This window comes from Crocuta crocuta, unplaced genomic scaffold (assembly GCF_008692635.1).
Source record: "Crocuta crocuta isolate KB4526 unplaced genomic scaffold, BGI_CrCroc_1.0 scaffold1028, whole genome shotgun sequence".
Classification (NCBI taxonomy): Eukaryota; Metazoa; Chordata; class Mammalia; order Carnivora; family Hyaenidae; genus Crocuta; species Crocuta crocuta.
Genome location: NW_027532432.1, coordinates 181,362 through 205,679, shown reverse-complemented (window position 1 = coordinate 205,679; position 24,318 = coordinate 181,362). Strand labels below are relative to the sequence as shown.

Below are 24,318 nucleotides of genomic sequence, written 5' to 3'. Positions count from 1 at the left end.
ATTCTTATTCTTGAAACTTTTCTGTAAGTTTGAAATCGTTTCCAAATAAAATGTTAAAAAAAAAAAAAAAAACCTGAGTCCTAGATTCTGCATACAGAATTTGGGGTCCTTCCCAGTTTGGCCATACATAGCCTGTCTCCCCAGCCTCTTTCCAGTTCCCTTAACACTGGACTGAACCTGACACCTTCTGAATCGCTCAGTGGATTTTTGTTCAAGCCTTGTAACTCAGCTGTTCTTCTGCATAATAATTCTTCCGATCTTGTAAAGCCCAGAGCAATTATCCTGCCCAGTCTTCCCTGTCAGAATTAAATGTTCACTTTTGTCCCCTTTGGGATGTAGATATAGATATATATGCTTATTAACTGTGTTTATAAGTTCAGAATATGGCACACTTGCCTATATTATGCCTATATTATCGTTCAAAGTTTCAAATCAGTTAACAATTAAGTTAATCATCGATCAATCATAATTAATTGTTAATCATTAATTAGTGCTAAGTGACTATGGTTTCATTAGGGTTCACATAGAAATGGATATAAATATATGCATATATTTTAAACCAGATAATGCTTCTCTGCTTTGACTTTTATTTTTCCAGCCACTCTCTTCTTGTCAATAGTTGCTGTGTATAGATAAGAAGCCTTCCAAATCTGTTTTCTGAAGACATGCTTATAGACTTACAATTGAGAAAGTTCCTATATACATATTAATAAAATTCAGGTCAACATGAGTACACATTAACATATATATAAGTACATATGTTCAAAGGAATGGAGAGTTTAATTTTGTTAAAGCAAAAATTATGATTCTGTAATTAATTTTGGTACCTACTCTACAATATAGCTATGACTATATATCTTCATTGAATGTCTGTTTTATAGCTAAAGATACTATAAAACCACAATGAAAGTCAATGATCTGATTTTTAGTTTTGGTGTTTGGTGTTTCTGGAAATATTCAATTTATATGTTAAGAAATTAAACCCTCTGTTTATCCATGGCCCAGCTACTATGTAGTATATACCGAGCCATTTTATCAAATAACTTCAATTTTTACCTAGAATAATAAATTTCTCTATGGATGAAAGCATGATTCATTCACTGTGTTCAATCTATTCAAGGTATTTTAACAGTAAAAAAAATAAAAAATGTCAGATGTTGACACTCTTCATATCAGTATTCTGCTGTGAACTTATAACACTCCTTATAACAAATCACCAGATATCCTGTGCCCTTGACACCTGCATTATATTCAGTTAGTCTTTCAAAATCAAATGGGACTTCTCATATTGTGTCTAACATCACAGAGTTAAAACAAAATGATAAATATTATTATTTTTTTGACTGTGTGATATAAGAAAGCATTAGAGGAAAGCATTCTTTTGTCCAGGCACAGAAGACTTTAGAAATAATTTCTGAATGTATATATTTTATATTTTAGACATGAAATAATATCCCATTAGTTATTTCAGTTTTTATTATTTTAAAACATTAATAAATGGTTACATAAACTTTGTAAGAATACTAAAATGCACTTTAAAAGTAAACATCACGTACCTAAGAAGTCAATAAAAAAATTATTAGGCGGCATTGTTAAGGTGTGAAATGAAAATGCTGTCCTTCATTTTAGCCATATGACTAAATTTGTCCTTCTTGAGAAGGGGAAAAAACAACTCTTTGTTAGACACAGATTTTTCTGTATCATAATTAGAAATGCAGATGGGAAGTTTAAATTAGGCAATGGCTGACAGGAGGAAAGACATTTGCTTTTATAACTGTTGGGAGTGATTTCAAGTTCAAATCCTTTGAAATGAAACGAGGTCCATTTGTTGCAGAGTATAATACAATGGCACATGGTCTGGTTAGTTGGCTCAAGTTTGGTTAAGACTAAAACACATTTGTGGAACAAAAGGCAAATTAAGTACAGACACTGGTAAGGGATGTTCAGAAAAAAATGAATTCATTTTAAATTTCCAAAAGCTAGCATATTAAGGCTTTCCAAATCTTTCCAAGAGCTCATCTAATACTTCTCTGTGATAGTTTTTACCTTTAAAAGAGGAAAAATCTGCTATGCAATGAAATGTATTTTTTTTTAGAATTTAAGATTATATATGTATGCTCATTTAAAACTAAATTTCTTGAGACTTGGGATATATATAATTAATTATTTTAGATTTCTCTAAACTTCTTTTCCCAGCCAAAAGTATATAACTGAGAATCTTATAAATAATTCTTCCAAATAATTAGAAATATTGGTGCGAATCTTTGAGATTATGTCTATTTTGATTTAAGTTTTCAAAGTTTTAAACTGCATATGGCATGCTTGGTATTCATTTTTATTGAAATCAAATATTAGGAACTAAAGAATATGGTTTCATCCTGCTCTCACATACTGATATGGATCTAAGGTTTACAACCATAAAACAATTAGATAATAGTGTTTAAATGCTACTTTCATATGACATTAAATGAAGACAACAATCTTAAGTTGTTTCTATAATAACATTGATTTGTACACATAGTGATGAGTGGTATTTCTCAAATGAAGCTTAAACTACTAAAGAAACATTGGTAGTGGGCAAAATTATACATGTTCCATCTCATTAACTGGAAAAAGAGTATATTCAAAGAATACATTTCCAGATTTTCTTTTTTGTATTGCATTGATAGTGTGTTCACAGAAATCTTCTCAACTCCTAATTTGCTCCTATGGTGACAAGATAAAGTGTACATGAATCAGACAAATCTAAAATACTAGCTTTACTAGAAATATGTCCATTTGAAATGTGCCCAGAGTGAAATGAGTTAATTATTCTCTGGTCTCTAATTCCTGCTTTGCTTCTGACAGAATCATTTCTCCTTTCTCAGTTACTCAATTAACTTCCTTCTCTTGTTCCTCCTTTCTTGCCTCCAACCCTTCCTCTCTTGTGGTTCTGATACTTTATTTACTTCTACACCATCAGAGTAGTAGTTTTACTTACTACCCATAGGAGTTTCTGTTTTTACTTATCCTGTTTTCACTTACTCTGTTTTATCCATTTTCCTGAATAATTTACTAATACTAATTTTTTATAACTAATATTTATAATTAATTTATAAATTTAAATTTTGTATTAACATTGTGTATNCACTCTTCTTTTTTCCTGCATATCTTTAAAATTTAAAAATAGTTAAATCTCTGTTTTTAGTTGCAACATCTATTAATTGTATCTCAATTTCTCTCCATATAAGATTAATATATTTGTCTCTCTATACCTTAATTTCCAAATATGCCACATTTGCTACTTTTATATTGACAAGATTTCTATTATTTACATTCTATTATATTATTATAATAATTTATATATAGCTTTATTTTAAAAGTTGAAAACCAATAAACAATATGTATAATATCTTGATTATGTAACTATCATTTGCTGCTGAGGCAAGTAGGCTCAGAATTATATACATTTCTGACCAGTAAAACATATGACCCACTCAACCCATTCTACTCAATAATGCTATTCATATAGATTTTCTTTTCTTACTTATAGATCAAAATCAAGAGACACGTAAGTCAACTTCATATTCTGGTCATGCTTTAGCTTCAGTTTGGATTTTGATCCCTTCCCTCCTGAATTTCTGACTGTTGCATTTTTTTCTCTCCTTACTGAGTGAAGAAACCTTTCTGTCTTGAAATATTCCAAATATCTTTCAGCTTACTACTTGCGCTATCCATTGTTTGAAATCCATCCTATTCTTAAACTCCACTGATTTCATACTCAATTTTAAGTTGCAAGTTTCATACTTAAATTACAACTCTCAAATGAATTTTAGGTTTTCCTAGTATTTCTAGGGAACACTTGCCTTGATCTCTGTGTCTTTCCAGATGCTCTGTCCGTCTGCTTCTTATTGGACCATTTATTTTGTGGATAGCTTCACTCATATTTTTTCCATTCACTGTTCTTTTGAATTAGTCACCATTTGTTGTATTCCATACCATATATATTTTTTTCTTATTTTGTTGAATAGCATTTAAAAAATTTTTTTCTGAGAATACATAAAGGACAGGTAAGCTCTGTACTGATTCTGTTCCCACAATTGACTGATTGATAGATTGGGTTTAGAATTCTAGGTTTAAAATAACTTTCTCTAAAAACCCTAGACATTTCTCCATTTTCTGATACTATCCTAACTTGCTGATGAGAAATCTGATGCCAATCTTATTCTCATCCCTTTGTAGATATTATGCTTTTTCTTACTTTGTCATTTGTTTTTAATATTTGAAAGCTTTGGGGTTTCTTATGATAATAACATAACATTTTAAGAATAACGTATCATAATCAAGTTACTATAGAAGGGCCAGTCTTACATGCTTTAAGATAAGAGAGTTACTTACATTGTGAAATTTCAGATGTCCCTAAAAGTCTGCATGATCTTCTAGTACTGACCTAACATGTTACATATGCCCATAACTAAGTCATTTAGTTGGGATAAACACAGATATTTTCAAAGACTCCTGTAAATAAACCAATTAAGCATAATAAGTTAATTCACCAGGCATGTGTTGAGTGACTTAGCTGATACACTAAGCACTGGAGAAATACAGATTCTTAGAAACTAGCATATAATGGTCAATCAACATAAGATCTTAGAATGAGAGAGGCAGAAAAATAAGAAACCTGGAGGCAGAAGAGGAAGCTGGAAGGCTTGACCCAAGATCAATGAATGATGTATAGGGAAGAAGCATAAGGTGGAAGTTAAGGGAATGCACTCCGAAATCAGACTGCCTGGCTTCATAAAAACTACTTAAGCTTTTTAAGGAATAAGTGAATTTATACATAGCAAAACATTTAACACAATGTCTAGTACATAGTAGCCGTTCTTTAAATGTTATCCATTATTAGTATTATTGCCATTAATAATTGAGCCGCCTTGGCCAAGAGAGGAAACTCTGATCATTAACACTGTCATAGGAACAGCAGAATTAATGATTCCTAGGTGACGGGATTTTAAATGAGCACGTCATGCAATATATACAATTCTTTATAAATGTTTGTTATCATATAGTACCTATATGCCAGTTTAAATTCATTAGCAGTAATTTTTATAGCCCGGATTTCAGAAACACTTTTAGAGTAGTGCTAGTCTCGCTAATACATTATCACTGTCAATATCACACCATTAAGAATATAACAGATATTCCTCCAAGGCAGTAAGTAACACCCGCACTCAGGGCCTTCACAATGTTGAATAAAACGATACAAACAATCAATTTAACCTCAAATGTGTTTCAACTTGTAAAACACTGAGTCATTAACCTTAACAATGTCAGTGTGCTCTTAGTACAAAACTCAACTAAATGAGTGTCCAGGGGAATATTTAAGAGTACAATTCATGTAGAGTAATGTACTAAAAGCATTACCAAAGCCTGTTAGAGGGAATAAACCTGGAGTGCACTGTGAAGGATTAAGTAACTTGAAATAGTGAGAAAGAAAGGTAGATGTATGGAAAAGGCTCTCAAGTGAAAACATGTAAGTTTCTCAGAATGGCACATGGCTAGAGCAATAGAAGTCGTGCTTCAACATCTGAAGACCTGTGTGGTTGGGGAAAACTTATATCCTCTGAGAAATATTATTTGTCCCATATCTGTCAATTAATTGGAGTATGACCTCTGTCTCAGTCTCCATGTCTATAAGAAGGTCAAAATAATTTCTACTTGAGGAACACAGTTGAGGTAATCATAGGAGACAAGGAAAAGGTCTTGAAATATATAGAAAACTAAACAAACCAAGGAATTGTTATTATTAACATTAGAAAAATGAAATTACCTAAACCATTTTTTACATTTTCATACACTGCTTCTTATTTAAAATTTTTAATGTGTCCCATTTTAAGCTTTTAGGGATCAAGCAGCATTAAAAAACTGGGGGTCCAATTTTGAACTCACCTGTGGGGTTAGAGGAAAAAATCTTCACTGGTCACAATCCTGATAATGTTGTGTAATAGACAACAATCTTTTCACTCTGCTGTATGCCATTTCCCATGTCTATATTCTTACATGGTCACATAGGAGAGGGATAAATTTAAGTGCATCTCTTTTGCAAAGTTTTGATAATGAAAGCTAATGAGGCCAAGAGAGTGAAACTAATGAGGCTTGATGGTTATCTGCAGATAATAGCAATTTTGTTATGTCATTCATTACTTTGAATAATAGAAAATATGTAAAATATATGTACACATATAAGTACACACACATATATTCAGACATATTTATATACACATGTACAAATGTAGAGAGAACAGAGATAGCGCTCATGTTTTTAAAGAGTATGACCCTTCAGAGAAGATATTATAAAAGACTGTCAGTTATATGTTAATTGTAGCTAAAGTTTACTGAGCACTTATATGCCAGAAACTGTAGGAAACTTTCTCTATAAACGTAGATATTGGTATTCATGTAATCCAGAATACATGGGGAGGAATTTGGGCTCCCATGGGGCTTTCAGTAATACCTAGAGACATTTTTGGTTGTCACAACTCCAGTGAGGGGGAACTATATGGGCATCTAGTAAACAGAGCCAGAGATATTGCCAAACATCCTTCAAAGCACAGGACAGCCCTCCACAACAAGGAATTATCCAGCACAATGTCATAGCATGGAGATTGAGAAACCCTGATATAATCCTCAATGTAATCATGATGCAGGTATTATTAGAACTCTCACTTTATAGATGAGGAGATTTTGGTTTAAAGAAACTAACTTGTAAGTTACAAGAAACAAGGATGTGCAATCAATAAGAGTCACACTCTTTCCTACAAACTCATTCTCACAAACAGATCTTAATAGCATCCCATACTTTAGTTAGAATTAGATATATTCTCATAATGTTGACCAGCTGTAAGACTTAATAATAGAACAGGTAAACCCAAACCTGTATGTCCATAATAGGTTTTTTTCTCCCACAAATTAATGGAGTGAAAGATCCACGCAAGAGGGAAAATTATTGAATTGTTGATAAGCAAACACTCACTCTATTCAAAGTTCAGGTATGTCATACCCTTTACTTTCATAAAAATGGGAAACTTGCTTTGAAAAGTGCTAATGAGAGTTCAAAGTTACCTTCAAGAAGTTATGCATATTTCAAAAGAAATAAAAGTCATTATGTATTCTCTCTAAAGAGGATACAATCTCAAACTGTCAAAACCCTAAACTCTTCTACATATATTACATATAAATGCCATCTTTTAAAAACCTCTTTCCATTTTTTCTTCTAAATTAGCTTAGTGGGCCATGGTATTTACAGTATCTTGGTCTGGCCTGTGAATAATGTGACAGGTAATTTCTTCACTTCTTCTTGCCTGTAGTTAAGTTTGACTGAAGATATGGAAAACAACTTTTATGACTTAGGTGGTAAAAATAAATGTTCTGTAAGCCATACAGAGTGAGGTTCTGGACAGTTAGCATAAAATATTGCATAGTGAATTTATATCTGCCAATAAATAATTTAAAAAACGAGGGACATTTTATACCAATGTACCCTAAAATATTTTCTCAAAACAAATTGATAATGTTAGTAATAATCTCAACATACCTGTCATATTGCTGGAGAGCAGACTTCTCAACATCAAAAAACGTATTCTGCTTGGATGTATGTGCTCAAAAGATGAATCTCAACTAAATAACATTCATAACTGGGAAGCACTAATTTTAAGGATTAATTCTTTATGGTAAAGAGAATGGCAACATTGAAAGAATGTCCTAGTAATAATAGTCTATTCCTATCCCTACAATGGAGAAGGACACGCCTTCTGCAAAAGCCTATGGTTGCAAACAACATGGAAATTCTCTCTAAGATAGTATAATTTAGCATCGTTTAGTTTATAATGATTATGATTAAATCTAAACTATTATAAGCAAACCACCATCTGGAACCATAGCAAATCAAGATTCTATTTTCTATGATGACCAATCATGGGAAGCTTATTCAGACTTCCACTTTGCAATATTGTATAGTAATGTGATTAGATAATCATGCAGACCAATGAACCCAGCTAACTGGAACATAAACAAATGTACAGTGTGTCACTTGGAAATACTGAAGTACTTTATCAGGGCCTCCTGACCCAAACTGCTAAAGTTATTTTAAAAGAACAGGAATGGAATTTAACAGGAGTGTTCTAAATCTATACGAAAAGATATTTAAAGGGGGAATAGAAGGAATGGAAAAGTTAGATATTTTATGTAGTTTGCAAGTTCAAATGAACACTTGAGGAAAAGAAGAATAGCAACATAGTCAAGTAAGAACCCATAAATCAATTTCCTGAAAAACAAAAAAAGTCAAAAATCCTCTGCAGTCCATATTAGTCTAACATATTATTTCTTGTTTTGGGTTTGGTTGTGTCTCCTAAAGATATTGAAATCTTAAACCCCAATACCTTTGAAAGTGATCTTATTGGGAGATAGGGTCTTTGCAGATTATTATGCTAAGAGAAGGTTATTAGAGTGACTCCTAATCCAACATGACTAGGTCCATATTAAAAGGAGAAATCTTGGGGCACTTGGGTGGCTCAGTCAGTTATGCATGTGATTCTTAGTTTTGGCTCAGGTCACGATCTCACAGTCATGGGCTCAAGCCCCGCATTAGACTCTGCATTGAACATGGAGTCTGCTTAGGATTCTCTCTCCTTTTCCTTTGCCCCTCCCCCGCTCACCCATTCTTTTGCTATCTGTAAATAAATATATAAATAATTTTAAAATTATAAACAAATGAAGGGGAAATCTGGACACAAAGAGACAGATAGAATGCCATATGAATATTGGAATTATGAAGCTACAAGCTGAAGAATGCCAAAGATTTCCAGCTAATCACCAGAAGCTAGGAGAGAGGAATGGGACACATTCCTCTTTATAGCCCTCGGAAGGAACCAGCTCTGCCTACTGACATCTCAATCTTGACTTCTAGGCTCTAGGAATATAAGAAAATAAATTTTTGTTTTTGAACCAACCAGTTGGTAGGACATTGTTATGGAAATCCCAAGAAATGAATAGACTGTTTACATAGGGATTAATGTAAGTCTGAGTACTGTTTCATGGTTATATACCCTAGGTACAAATGCAGTATACAAAGATGGTTAGGACAAAATTGCAGACTCAACGAGAACTTTTAATATTAGGAGAAAAAGAGAATACAATTAACTTCAAGGCATTACCCTGTTAGATGTCATGAGAATAATAAAAAACAATAGTTGTGTTGACGGTGAAGATTATGTTATTTATAAGGCTATTAATTGTTTGCTGGAACCAGGATCTAGGTGGCTCAGTCTAAGCATTCGACTCTGTTTTGGCTCAGGTCATGATCTCGCAGTTTCATGGGTTTGAATCCCACATGGGGTTCTGCACTGACAGTTCAGAACCTGCTTAGGATTCTCTCTCTTTTCTCTCTCTCTCTCTCTCTCTGCCCCTCTCCTGCTCATGCTGTCTCTGTCTCTCTCAAAATAAATTAATAAAACCTAAAAAAAAAATGTTTGCTGGAAAATGTGGAAGGTTGCTAAGCCCGGGGAAAAGAAAGGGAAGAGGGGCATAACCAAAGCATTCTTTTCAGAAGTTAGCAGTTTGCAGGATGAAGTGGTGGCTGAAAAGGCTACCAAAATAGGAGACCAAAGTCCAGATATGAGGGAATAATGAACAGCTGGAGTTAGGCAGCAATTGCTAGAGATTTAATGATAGCAATGACATATATTGTAATAAAAAATAAATTAAACTAAGCAGTAGAATGACCAACAAAAATAGGGATTAGAAGAATTTATTGGGGTATGCAGAAGAAAATATTCAACAGTAATTTCAAGATTAAAGCATGGGTGAATAAGCTCATGGCTGTATTCTGGATAAGTGATGTTATCAGATGTCTAGATTCTGAATTCTGAATTCTGAATTTTGAATTCTGAATTCTGAATTCAAAGGGCATTCATTATTGTACATAGATATCTTCATAAATGAACTCTACCAGTAGCCAATCCATGAATGATTTCAGAAATGGACTCTAAATACTACTATGGAAGGAGCCATCGTGATGCTACGTATCACTTTGACCTCCAGAGGGGCACAGGGGTTTGCAGACGTGTAAGACCGGCCGCTCTCTGCTGAAATTTCTCTTTCTGATTTGCAATCTGACAGGTACAGTCTCTGTTTTATTTTCCCCACATAGTACCCTTGAGATTTACATTATTTGTGGTGGATGTATTTGTATTATAGGAAGTATTCAAGAATCTATGGCAGTGTTCAAAAATGTATAAATGTGTAATTAAATTCTAAGAAAATAATAATAATTAAAATTTAAAATAAATCCCTCTGTTTGCTGTGGCTGAGACACCTTATGTCTATAGAAATCACTTGGCACTGAGCCTTGGCTTCCTTTTATTGCCATTTATTTGTGTATGTTCATGCCTGGATGCTCTAAAGAGATTATAAATCCCTTGGGCACCATGGATTGTATCATAGCTGTATTTGTTCTTAATGCAAAGTATACTGTTCTGCACATAGTTTGTGCTCAATTAAACTTAATTGATGGTGATGATTAACATTTTTAAGGAAGAGAAGATTAAATTTCTTTCCTGTTACCATAATATATTTGTTTCTTTCCATTATTTCCTCTCTCTAGACTATTTTTTACAAACATAAAGAAGTCTAACAAATGTTTTTAGATGAATTCTAGGCCTATGAGTCTGGTATTTGTTTTAGCAGCAGAATTAAATTTTCTGTTTAAAATAAGCTAAGTTCCAGTCTTCATTTTTAGAATAATGGTTCCTATTATGTATGAAAACACAGATAGAATCCAATAATAAAACATAAAACAGAGATATGAATACATTAACATGCAGAAATAGATACCTTCCACTTCCACACCAACCCCTATTCACTCACCCACCCATGATGAAGCGTCATTTTTCTTATGGCATCTCTTGAAAAATGACATCAAGGAATGATAGAGTACATTGTGGCACAAGTCTATTTTTCTGTTGCCTTACAGGTTAATCATAGTGTAGTAGCAGCCCCAGCTATCTTGAAAGGGTGGCATGCCCACTCTACAGAGACATTAATCATGTCCTGGGCCTCTTAACAATCTGCGCTCCCCTCCCCACCTGTAAACACACATATCTACCTTTGTTCAGTAGTAAAAGCGAATATTTATAATTTTAAAATTATGACCTTGGAATCATTAAAAGTTGATTGATGTACACTGTTAACTCCAATTCTTTTCATTGTCCCTTTTGTCCTATCCTCTTAAGAACTGCTACGACCTTGTTGAAGGAATTCTATATACTGCTCCCTTGCAGTAGTTTTGAACAATATACTGGAACTTTCATAATGCAATCTCTGACACCTGTCAAGTTGGTTGTCACACATTTTCTATTTTCCCGCTTCAACACTTCAAATACTTTAAAGCTTCTTGAAGTTCAGCCTTCAGGTTACATGCCTTGATAAACTTGAACATAAACTCCTTTATGAATGTCATCCTGATACTAATTATTAAATTAATTACAAATTTATAATTTCTTAGGGTAGATCCTTCAGTTAATATCTTCCCCATATTATTTCTATTTTTATATCTGGAAAGATATTTAATTATCTTGATCTATGCTGACATTCATTTCCAAATACAGACTCCACATTGAATAACTTTACAAAATATTTTAATAAGTCAGTAAATTAATATCGAGTAAGTTAATATCAGAGAAAATCAATTAAAAGAACAGGATACCGACTTTACCTATCAGATTGGTAAATATTTCTTTTTCTTTTTAATGAACACTTTTGGCACGACTGAGATTAAAGAACCATCTAATGCTTTGCCATAAAGATTTTAAAATATACCACTATTCAGGAAGACTTTTTTTTGAACACGTTGAAGGGCTCAAAATATTCATACTTTGACTCAAACTTTATACCTAGGAATTTGTTTCAGAGGAATGAAAAGAGGAACAAATATCAAGTTTAAAAGTTTCTATAAAATATTACTCAAATAACAAAACTTATTATTACTCTAATAACGCAAACTTATCAAATGATAGGTGAATACTGAAATCAAATATAATACAAGTATCCTATGAATTATGTTTTATAATGAAAACTATATTAATATTATCTTCAATAAATGAATACTGACCATATATACATAGCATGATTCAAATTTGATTATTGAAGTTAGAAAGGAAAGAGGGAAGGTAAGAAGGAAGGTTTATAAGCACATAGTAGCTTTGATCTAAATATTAATATAAAATTGTATCTATCCATTCATTCATAAACTTATTTAATGAATTTAAAACTATCAACAACAGCATTTCAGGCAAAGAGTAGAACTATTTTGCTTTCTAGTATAGTATTTTATTTATATTATACTACATAGCAGGGCTCTCTTTTTAAGATACCTTCAAGAAGACTGTGGCTACCAACAGAATATAGGAAAATTAAATTAATTCTGACTAAATCCTTAATCGATGTTCCCTCCTTTTTTTCTAGTTTTCTGACTTGTGTTTTATGTTGGAAATTACAATTTTCTCATTAAGATCCAAATACAGAAATTTTACTGTTCTTCTGTCAAAAAATATGCAAAGATGGTTCTTTGCTCAAAATATTTTGGTATGTATATACAAACCATTTGGGCTCATAAAACACACAATTTTATAAACTTTTCATACTAGTACATGATCCTCAAAAAGGAGTAGATGACAGTGAAGATAGCACTTGAAGACTTCCCAGAGTTTGTTCAAAGTTCCATCATGCATTTCTTTGCCTACAAAGTTTACTAAAATGGGGATGCCTTGGTGGCTCAGTCAGTTAAACATCAGACTCTGGATTTTGGCTCAGGTCATGATATGACTTTGTGAGTTAGAGCCCCACACTGGGCCCTGAGCTGACAGTGCGGAACCTGCTTAGGGTTCTCTCTCTTTCTATCCCTCCCTCACTCATTCTCTCTCTCTCTCTCTCAAAAATAAATAATAAACTTTAAAAAATATATAAAATAAAAGAAAGTTTACTAAAATGAACTCTTGCTTTATAACACACATCCCAGACACTGTGTCTGTTTAACTGAGTGTTTTTCATTTTGACAACTTCTCACTTCTTTTTTTTGTAATTTTTTTTTTTTTTAATTTTTGAGACAGAGAGGCAGAGCATGAGTGGGAGGGGCAGAGAGACAGGGAGACACAGAATCCGAAACAGGCTCCAGGCTCTGAGCTGTCAGCCACTCAGGAGCCCCCTCACTTCTTTTTATACCTCATTAAATTGAAATTTTGGAACACATTTTCAATATCTTGGAAGTGATTTGTTGTATTGAGTACCTCATAGCTTCAAGGTGATAACCATTAGATAGCCACACCTTTTAGAACCCATGTTACATCTACAACCAGCTGATACTACCAATGTATACTACCACTATAATGATTGGTTCAGGTCTCCAGTTTTCTTAACAACAAATATTAGATAACACACTGAAGGCAGTTGAGCAGGTTTATTCAAGAAGACTTACTCTCCTACACCAGGATTGTCTACAGTTTACCATACCTAATGTTCAACACCTAGAGTGTAGGCCCTTTTGTTCTCAAGGTCTTTTGATCTTAAATCAACACAGACAGATGTGTCTACTCCGAGTTCAGGACTCCCTTTCTAGATTAAATTCTAGTTATCCTCAACTCTACAATCTAAGAATTCCGTTCTCAAACAGCCTTATATCTGCTTCCAGTGACTGGCCAGGCTTCTTTTCCAGGCCTATAATCTTAAGCTTCTCTCTTCTTCAGAGAAGACTGTGCCTCCAGTATGCAAACCTAGGCCCAGAAAGTGGGTGAGAAGCTGCCATGTGAGTGCTAGCGACTATGCTTCAAAGTGTAGACTGGGTGTCCACACATCTACACAGGGCCCTTATGGTATAGGACAGAGTCAAGGGTGAGCAGAAAGACGGTAGGTCAAGGATCAAGGGTTAGAAGCTGAGAGCCAATCCTTCCTCTGTCACCACCTTGTGGCATAGGATTCTCATGAGTCTGAAAACATTAAATTCAACCCTGCCTTGGGGCACCTGGGTGGCTCAGTTGGTTAAGCATTTGACTTCGGCTCAGGTCATGATCTTGCGGTTTGTGGGTTCGAGCCCCGCGTCGGGCTCTGTGCTGACAGCCAGGTCAGAGCCTGGAGCCTGTTTCTGTGTCTCCCTCTCTCTCTGACCCTCCCCTACTCACGCTGTGTCTCTCTCTCTCTCAGAAATAAATAAAACATTTAAAAAATTAAAAAAAATTCAACCCTGCCTTCCCAATGATTTTAAACAGGTATTGGTCAGATCAGGAGGAAAAAGTATCTTTTATTTAGCATTTTTAGTTTGATTTATAACATTTAAATTATATAAACTGTTTAGGCATGCCACATAACAGCCCCCATTTGTACCATTGCCCTGTACCCTGAAATGTTAGGGAAAACTGGGCTACAACTTCACCTCTGATCAAATTAAACACATCAAGTCACTTTATTATTTTTTTAAATGTCTTTATCTTATTTTGAGAGACAGAGACAGAGAGCGAGCAATGGAGGGGCAGAGAGAGAGGGAGACACAGAGTCAGAAGCAGGCTCCAGGTTCTGAGCTGTCAACAGAGAGTCCAATGAGGGGCTCGAACTCACAGACTATGAGATCATGACCTGAGCTGAAGTCAGATGCTTAACCAACTGAGCCACCCTAGGCACGCCTCAAGTCACTTTAAATAGACTAAATTTCAAAGTCACTAAAAAAATTGAAAACAGAATGGGAGCAAAAAAACATCCAGAAAAGGCAAAGGGTGAAAAAAAAGAAGAAAAGGATATGAAGAGTATGACCTTATGTGCAGGAAATGGTGAAAGAAGCCCAACTGGAGAGGGGGAGAGAAGACAATTGAGGAAAGAAGTGTGAAAAAGAATAGAACATACAGCATAGCAGAGGAAAGCTATAGATAAAAGTATTGGGCTAGGTGCAGGAATAATTAAGTATGAACCTAATTTTTTGTTTATTTGAGTCACTGAATCTCTCTAAGCTTCTTTTTCTTTTCCTTTTTTTTTTTTTTTTTTTTAATACAGAGGAATGAATTAAGTTACTTGGGTTCAATGATCAGTGTAGCTCTAAAAGTCAATGAATCTATGAGTGTTTCCTATTCTGTTCTGTTCTGCTTTGCTTTCCAGTCAGTCCATCAGAAAAACTCTAAGCCAGGCACATCTGTGGACTCACCACTCATATGACCATCTTCTCATTAAAGGTGTCTCTGATCCTACTTTGACCACTTGGATTGTCCCAAATCACAACTTGTGGGAGTCTGCAAGCCAGTGACAGGCAATGGAGCTTCCATACCTAACCTGGACCTGTGGCTAGTACAGAAAAGAAATGCCCACATGTAACCATAGTATTTTGCCATGTCCTTATCTGATTGTATTATTTCCAACAGGCCTCAGCAATATTAATACAAAATTCCTTCTTAATTCAACCTTCATATATGTTAACTTAAGTGATAAATTAGAATTTGTCTCGAGGGGCAACTGGGTGGCTCAGTTGGTTAAGCATCCGACTTTCGCCCAGGTCATGATCTCGTGGTTTGTGGGTTCGAGCATGACAACTCAGAACCTTGAGACTGCTTTGGATTCTCTCTCTCTTTCTTTCTCTCTCTCTCTGTCCCTCCCCTGCTTGTGCTCTCTCCTCTCAAAAGTAAATAAAATATTTTAAAATTTTAAAAAATTAAACTAAAAGAAGAAATTGTCTCTAAACATGGATTATGCATGATATTTGCTCTGATGAGAATTATCAATGAATAAAAATAAAGTGACCAGATACCAATTTCAAGAACTAAAAATGACCTTGTGCATAAAGTTAGTTTATTTTTTTCCCTTTTACCCACTTATCTGTATTACATAAACACAATACTATTTAGACTTAAAACATTCTTCACTAATAAAGAGAAAAATGGGTCTAAATAATTCCAATAGTAAAGCTATTGCAAGAGACTGTAGAAATCAAAATACTGATAAATATTTGTTCTCTTTCAGAATCTTCTCCATTCATTTAAAATCACAGGGACAAGCATCATGAAAGACGAAGACAACTGTAGGCTCTCCTGAGACTAATATAAAAGCCAGAACTTTCATGAGGAAGCAATAGTGGTCTTTAAAAGCCAAGTGGCTTTGGCTTCCATCCATTTCTTTTTAACATTTATGAGACTTCAAAGGCCACTGTTGTGTCTTTCTTTGTAGTTTCTATAGAAACATTTGCTTATTATAAAACAAACAAAACTATAAGCTTCTGTCTGAAACACTATAAACTGTGAAACAGATGTTACAAGTCTGCAATTCCAGATGCAAATAAAATTGTATGGAGTTGTGGAGGTTAGGGAATGGACAAGGAGATTCAATCATGGCCATTGTCATCATCCACAGCCTCATGAGCTCTAGATAGGCTGTTTCTTTCTGGAGTTTATAGTTAGAGCATATGGGTACCAAAATTGCTGTTAACATTTTAATTATCCATTTTAAAAAGTCATCTAAATTAATCTCCAAAATGGTTTCAGATGTCATAATACTCTACTTGGAGAGATATGTCATTATCTTTGAAATTAGAAGAGACAAACTTATCTCATCCCCATCTTCCAGAATGAACTTGGAAATAAAATTATAAACTATTTTGTGATAAGACTATAATAAATTACCATAACAAAATCTTCATAACAGTTTTGTCATTATACATAAGTTATGGGCTCATTTTAAATTCAGTTAAGAAATATTACCCACTTAAAGCTATTGGTTAACTTTAAGAATTGTCAAAGCTGAAATTTTAGAAACTTTGTATAGGAAAAGAGGAAAAATAAGAAACATTATGGTTTTTACACTGCATTATGGATACAGTACAAGGTGGAAACCATTATAGAACTAGGTCATTTAATGTAGAAAGCCTTGAGAAGCAGTTTAAGACTAGGGGAAAAAGCCCAGATACCTGGCCTTACAGTGCTAGTTTTAACTTTATTCTACCACTTAGTAGATATGTGTGACGTTAGCCAAGTTCCTTGATCACTTTGTGCTTGGTTTCATCTTTAATGAAAGTAGTAATACTAGTAACTTCCTCATAAATACTAGTTATAAGTATAAGAATTAATTTAAATGAACTAACATGTTTAAAGGACTTAAAACAAAACAATGCCTACCACAAATTTTATATGTGTTAAATATAATTTTCCTTGATACTACCCTACCTCTATCACTTCACTGTATAGTATATGCCATCTTAGCCAGTATGATTGGTCCCACTGATTGGCACATTAATTATTTAGAAGCTAGTTCAATTAAATGATCAGCAAAAAAATACATTTGTAAAGTATTATATGTTAATTTAGATCTTCTGAGTGCATGTTTATTGGCCAGTATTTCGATGAAAACCCGGGATATTTTCTCTAAACACTGACCTGTTGAATAAAACTCTATTGGTCCTTTCTTGTCCTAACATTATCAATATTTCAAGCTGCTTTTTATTTTAAGTGGAATTACTAGAGGTGTTTGTGAAGGAAACTGAATGCAAAATGCATCTACATTAATGCAATTTCCCCATATCTTTAAGAGTTGCTTGATCTACAACATATCAATTTTTTAATAACAATTCACCTTTCAGGGTGTTATCACTATAGGTTTCTTAGAAGTAATTTTGTTCATATTCATGATTCACAAGTTTATGTAGCAATGAAAATACCTTATTATTTATAACAAATGCCAAGAGCATATATAGATCCGACAATACAGCTGATTCTAGGCAACCATACCACATACCCTGAGAAAATACAAGTGTGAAAAAATTCAGAAAGGGTCTACTATGATGAGCTTCAGGGAGGCTTTGGGTATTGATCTTCATGTTTAAAGGAGTGGAAATTGTCAATGAATTCCACAAGTTGATTAAGTGGAAGTCAGTTAAGAGAACTTCTACTGCCCTTCCTTTACTTGATTATTTATATGTCTGAGTCCTAACTTAGACTGTGACAACTTTAAGAGAAAGAGAGCAGATTTTATTCATCTCTGAATTTATGACATAGCACTGGATTACAGCAAATACTTAATAACTGTTTGCTAAATAAATGTATGAGTTTGAATTAACAAATATCTGAATAAATCACATCGAAGTCACTCTATGTTCTTAACTTAAATGTGGCCGAACTATGACATGGTCTGTCATTAAACCCACCTGTCCACATTATTACAGAATTATTGAAAACTTCATTATAAAGCAACTTTCCTCATAGCAGGATGATCATAAGACAATCCTTGAAATAGCATTAGAGCGAAAACACAGTACATATACAACATATTTTTATCTAATGGTGATAGGCATTTGGAATAAATGTTCTTAGAATTCCAAGCAAGGACAACTGCTAGGGGAAATCTGTCCTCCTTGCAGCCATTTCTAAATATTAGGCAATTTGAAGTATGATCTCTTGAATTATCCATTTGAGTCTTAAGAGTTTTTCATTCTTTGTTTTTTCAATATCTGTCTCATATTTCAATTTCTTGTGTTTACTCCTCAGGCTCCTGGAAACATATAGCAACTTTAATAGCACTCCCTCTGTGACAGACATTTCATATACTGCACAATCAAAGCTTTTCAAGTCTGCTCTATAACTGTTGATTTGTTGATTGGGGTTTAACCTTCTCTTCTAAAAGAAGGCTTCTCAGAAGTGGAATTCTTTGTAGAGTCACAGTTTATGAGAGTGTTATGTTCCCTTCTTCATGCTGTTTGTCAGGTGAATGGGATGGCAATACCCAAAGATGCCCAGAAAATACACATGCAGGTTTATATAGAATCACAATTCAAAGTCTTGAAAAAAGAGCAATGTTGAACACGCTGTCAGATATAAAGCATAAAGTAGGCTAGTTTAACCAAGGCCATTTTCCCAAATCAGCATTTCTCTGTGTGTGGTCAGAGACCCTCAAAGATCCCTGAGATCAACACTATTTTCATAATAATAATGACATCACATGCCTTCACACTCTCACTTTCTCTCTACATTCATAAGTGTACAGGTTACAAAAAGCTCATCAATATGGTTTCAGATTCCACATTGTAACTAAGTTTTAGAACACTAATCCTTGTCAAATCCCAGGGTAGCATCAAAGAAAAATACCTGCCATTATGTGAAGAGACTATCAGACCAGATTTTCCTTATACATTTCAACCGAAACAACATATAACAACAGATTAAATATAGAAACACCTATGAGAATCCAGCTCTCCCATATTAAGCCACAATAAAGAGATTTGCAAAAATGTAAACTATTTCACTCTTCTACTTTATACTTTCCTATCTTGGGAAATATAATTCTCTTTCATAAAAATTAGTTATTTATATTAATTCATAACAAGTTTATTATTGATTTTTAAATAAATATACATTTTTCTCAGTTTTAATTCCTAATATGGTAAATATTTAAACACATTAGCCACATAAACAAGAGCTCTTTTCTTTGGGGTTTTCAATACTTTTAGAGAGTAAATGGGTTTTTAGAACAAAATGTTTAAGAACCTCTGCCCTAAATGAATCAAGACTGATCTGAATATAATAATACCATATGCTTTGATTGACACCAAAAGTACTTTTCCTAAAATAAATTATAAAGAGAAGTAATGAACTAGAAAGAACCCTAAAGCACCCGTTCCCATCCCATTTCTAACTGGCATTTTGAAGTAGAAGTAGAAAGGTAAAATCTCATTTCTAAGTGATATTATGTAAGTTTTACAGCTATGAGACAGATTATATCAGATATTGCAAAACATCAGTACAACATACACATAGCTATGCACAACTATTTGGTCCCTTAAGTTGAGAGCTTTTTGAACTGTTATTATCCGTTAATATAACAGTGTCAGTGACTAAGCTCCAAACAGAAAATGTAATGAAAGGATTATCACTAATTAAGTAAAATAAATTAGTCTTCTACCTAGTAGAATAAAACATGAAGAACCAAGATGTAAACTATGAGTTACTTTGCTCCAGAATGTGTCCATGTGTATTGTAGTATTTTTATGTGTATTGATTCTGAACAAATTATTTTTCTATTATAAAATTACCTTAGTGTTAAAGTTCACACATAGACATACACACACTCAGATACTTCTGCTGCTCTATATCTGTTTAAGAATCAAAATTGGTAATAAAGCCATCTAACTTAAAAAGAATAAGAGTTTCAAAACACCTGTGCTACTTGGCTTTTGGTTGCTGGGTTACTAAATGATACTGAAACAATTATGCAAAAAACTCAGCTATATAAAAGCTATAATACCTCTTTATCTCATTATCATTTAAATGTTAAATGCTCCATTATAGAGGTAAATTGGGTTTAAAATAGAATGTTTCAAGCAGAAGAGCAAAAAATATAAGGTTAAACAGAGTGAGGAACCAGAGCTTCGATTGTGGTAGAAAGCTTGCTGGGGCATGGACTGATCTTTTGATATACTAAGAAAGCCAGACCCTCTGACATGCCCTATGGAGAGTAAATATACTGATCTGGAACAAAAATTATGTGAAACAGCTGTTAAGTGACAGAAGAAATGTGCATCAGACCACCAGCCTGTCATAAATATTGCACTCTTAATCAGAAAGCATCTGTCTTTTCATTTCCTTTTCAGCAATCTCTGTATTGTATTTAATCTGTGCGGAATGCTTCTTCTAACAGGTGCAACAATGTTTACAAATTGAAAACCTTATTTAAATGAAACTTACAACTAAAGACATTTCATTTCAATTAACAGGGGAATACTTTATGAGAAGGAATAATTCTAGCACTTGGCAAATCCATTCCTTGCTTTGCATTTGTGAAATTTAATTATTGGAAAATTAGACTAGACACCCCAAGAAAAACTAAAGATGAAATGTGCATCCAGCAATCTATGTAATCTATAAGCCCCCAAAGACACTGTAGGGGAAAGGTACTAGTGGGAATATGGAAACATGAAATATTGGGGAGTGATGTTATAAAATGTCACATTTAATCAAAAAATAATTTTAGAATAATATCCCACATGCCCATTAAAAGTGGTGTCTGTGGCACTACTTTGTTTTCCTATAGTATTTTTTTCCTATTGTCATTACTCATTTGTTGAAACTGATCATACTAGATCTATAATCAATCTGCTGGATTAAAAAATATGGCAGAAATGCTAAAGTTAGCATTATAATAACCCAAATAAAATTTAAAGATAATTTCTGCAAAAATAGGATTATAATTATAACATTATCTCATTTAGAACACATACAATGTATAAAGTGAAAAGGATGGTAGAATTATCTACTTCGATGCTTTTACTAAAAACAAGTGCAGTGATAATTAACTCAGTTTCTACAGGGGCCAGGCAGGTAATGTAGGCAACATAAGTCTGGTGAAACATGTGGCCCTTTAGGTTGATTGTTTCATTTCCCAATTTGTGATAGCAACAGGCATTGAAGAAATATTCTTCTTAACTGCACTCTAGGACAAACAACATGGCAGACTCCTTGATAAAGAACATGGGAAGCTTGTGAGTAATGTACAACTTAGCCAATTGTTTTCATGGGAGAAACAATTTTTCAGTAAAGCTCAGGCAAACAAAATATATCTGTGAACTGGATTTTGCCCTTGGGTTTTCAATTTGCAACCTTCAGTGTAATAGTTGAGAACACAGGCTTACTGTTAAAAAGATCTAAAGTCAACTACTATCTTGGCTATTTATGAGTTTTAGGACCTTGGATAAGCTACTTGATTTTAAGCTTCATTTCATCATCAGTAAAATAAGTGTTAGTAATAAAAACTGACTCATTAGGATATTATAAATACTAGGTAAGATGAGATAAAAATACTTAGCACATCAAGTACTCAATAAGTGGTAGATATTATTTTATATATTATATAATATGTAAATATATACACATACATCATATTTTTATATCTAATAGTAAATTCATGAAAAAGCTCTAATTTACTCACTTGATTTAATAATTGACATTAAACACATATCCTTTATATCATGGATAAAGCCTGTCAATGTCTATGATTCCTGTCAATGTATACATATTTTGATTATAGGTTAACACAGAAAGCAAATGTTATTATTTGTTCTTGTAAGAATTTGCCACACAAAATTATCTCAAGCATTTATATTTTGCAAGGGACAAACGATTAAAATTTTTTTTCGACACTAAAGCATTATAAACAAGGTCATTTGTTAAAAAGCATAGGGGATTCTCTTTTAATTGCTTTCTTAAAGACAGATATAATAAAAAATAATTTTGCTGATGGGAGTTAAGTATTTGGGGTATATTTGAAAAACTGATGAGGTTTTTCAAACTAAGCCTATTCTAAGAGATAGACTTTAGCCACTGGAGTTTCACTCTGATAACAGTGCCTTCTTAGAACTTCACTCTGACCTGTTTCCAAATCTGTCTACTGACACCTCAGATTGTCTAGCTTATCCTCATTAGATCCTATCTCTTCAGCCTTAAAAGTTTGTTTTCTTTAAGAATTAACAATCTCCACCTTTCCATTAAATGTGTTCTTGTTTAAAAAGTTTGGAAATTCTTCCAGTAATATGTTGAACCTACACTAAGATAATCATACCTGTTATGATAGCTATGGTTGATGGAAATCTTATTATATGCTCAATATTAGCTAAGTCTATCACATGCAGTCTCATTTAATCCTTACCAGGGCTCTATGAAATAGATTCCTTAAGTATACCAAGTTTCCTCATCTGTAATGTAAAATAATTCTGAAAGAGGTTAACTCATTTGTCTAGTAAATATCAGAGTCAAGAGTTAAGTATAGACCCATTCCTAAGGTTATACTATTCTGTCTGTCTAAATTCTTTGCTTAAAATTCAACCAGGATGAATTAGATATATATGGAATAAAAGCTATCATTCAACATGTTAACATGACATGAGTTGGATGGGCTGAGATGGGAGGATAATGAAGAGATATTAAAAGGTAGCAGGTAAGAGGGCACCTGGGTGGCTCAGTCAATTGAGCATCTGACTTTGGTTCAGGTCGTGATCTTATAGTTCATGAGTTTGAGCCTGATACTGGGCTCTCTGCTGTCAGCACAGAGCCTACTTTGGATCCTCTGTCTCCCTCTCTCTGCCCCATCCCCTACTTGTTCTCTCCCCCTCTCTCCCTCTCTCTCTCTCTCTCTCTCTCTGTTTCTTTTATAAATAAATACACATTTAAAAAATATAAATGATAGCAAGCAGGAAAATTAAAAATGAGTTAATGCCTTAAAATGTTGATTACATTTAAGTGTATATAGTATAATTAATGAAAGATAAGATACCTCTACACATGTATCCTATTTTTACACCACAATAGCAGATGAAAATACAATTTAAAAAAAGATAAATTATAATAACTTTTCCATTACTCAAGAATTCATCCCATTACAACAGAATTCACCCAGAGTTTCTCCCTTCATGAATTTAAGTTGTTAGTGACCATTGGTTGTTTACAGAGGAGCTAAGGGATGAGCATGGGAGTGTTACAGAGAAACATAAAGCTAAATATCACTGAAGCTAGCAGAAATTAAGATATCACGTATCTGAAGTTGAGCCTATAAAAATAGAATTCAAACAGAACATTTCAGGAGCATCTATAGTTGAAGAACAAAGCAGGCTTTACTCTATTTCCAAGCAACAATTTTGTTAATAATAATTACCTCCAGCAATAAAGGTTTCAAATAGCTCCCAATAAAGCATGCACAACTTGTGAAAGGCAAAATATTTCAACAGGTTTGGTTTTGCAGAGAACCAGTTTCCTGTGACATAATTATGAGAGTGATCAAAAGGCTTGAAGGCCAACAGATGGATGAACATAAACTTAGTTAAGATAAATCAGGCCTCTGTAAAAATCTTGGGGAAAAAATCCTCCTATCCTCTCAAAAAAGTAGTAACTTTTTGGGCAGGCAAACTATTGACAAACTTTGGGCAGCTAATCCACAAGACTCACATTAATATACAGCACATGAAACACATTTTCCCTTGGGGAAGGAGAGGAGAAACTATTGCACATGTCATCTGTTTCTGTGAATACTGAAGATTACAATTATGTTTTGATGTTAATCCAACTACTGCAAATTTCTTGTTGCGAAGCACACTGAAAATGTGAGTGACAGTATAAATCTTTTTAAATTGAATTCAACACTATTGAAAAGAGCTGATGTTTCCAAATACTGTTACAAAGCCTCTGAACAACAAGAATAACTCTTTAAATGAAGCAGCTCCCTATAGTGACCTATTTGGTAAGAAAGACAAATAGCCAGGATAAAATCAAAGTCTGCATATCT

General features: G+C 33.6%; 1 protein-coding gene across 1 annotated transcript in view; it reads right to left on the bottom strand.

Annotated features, from left to right (window-relative positions):
* The window catches only part of LOC144244159 (inactive N-acetylated-alpha-linked acidic dipeptidase-like protein 2), a 348,840-nt gene that overhangs the window by 176,262 nt on the left and 148,260 nt on the right, over positions 1-24,318 (bottom strand). The gene's annotated exons all lie outside the window — the stretch shown is intronic.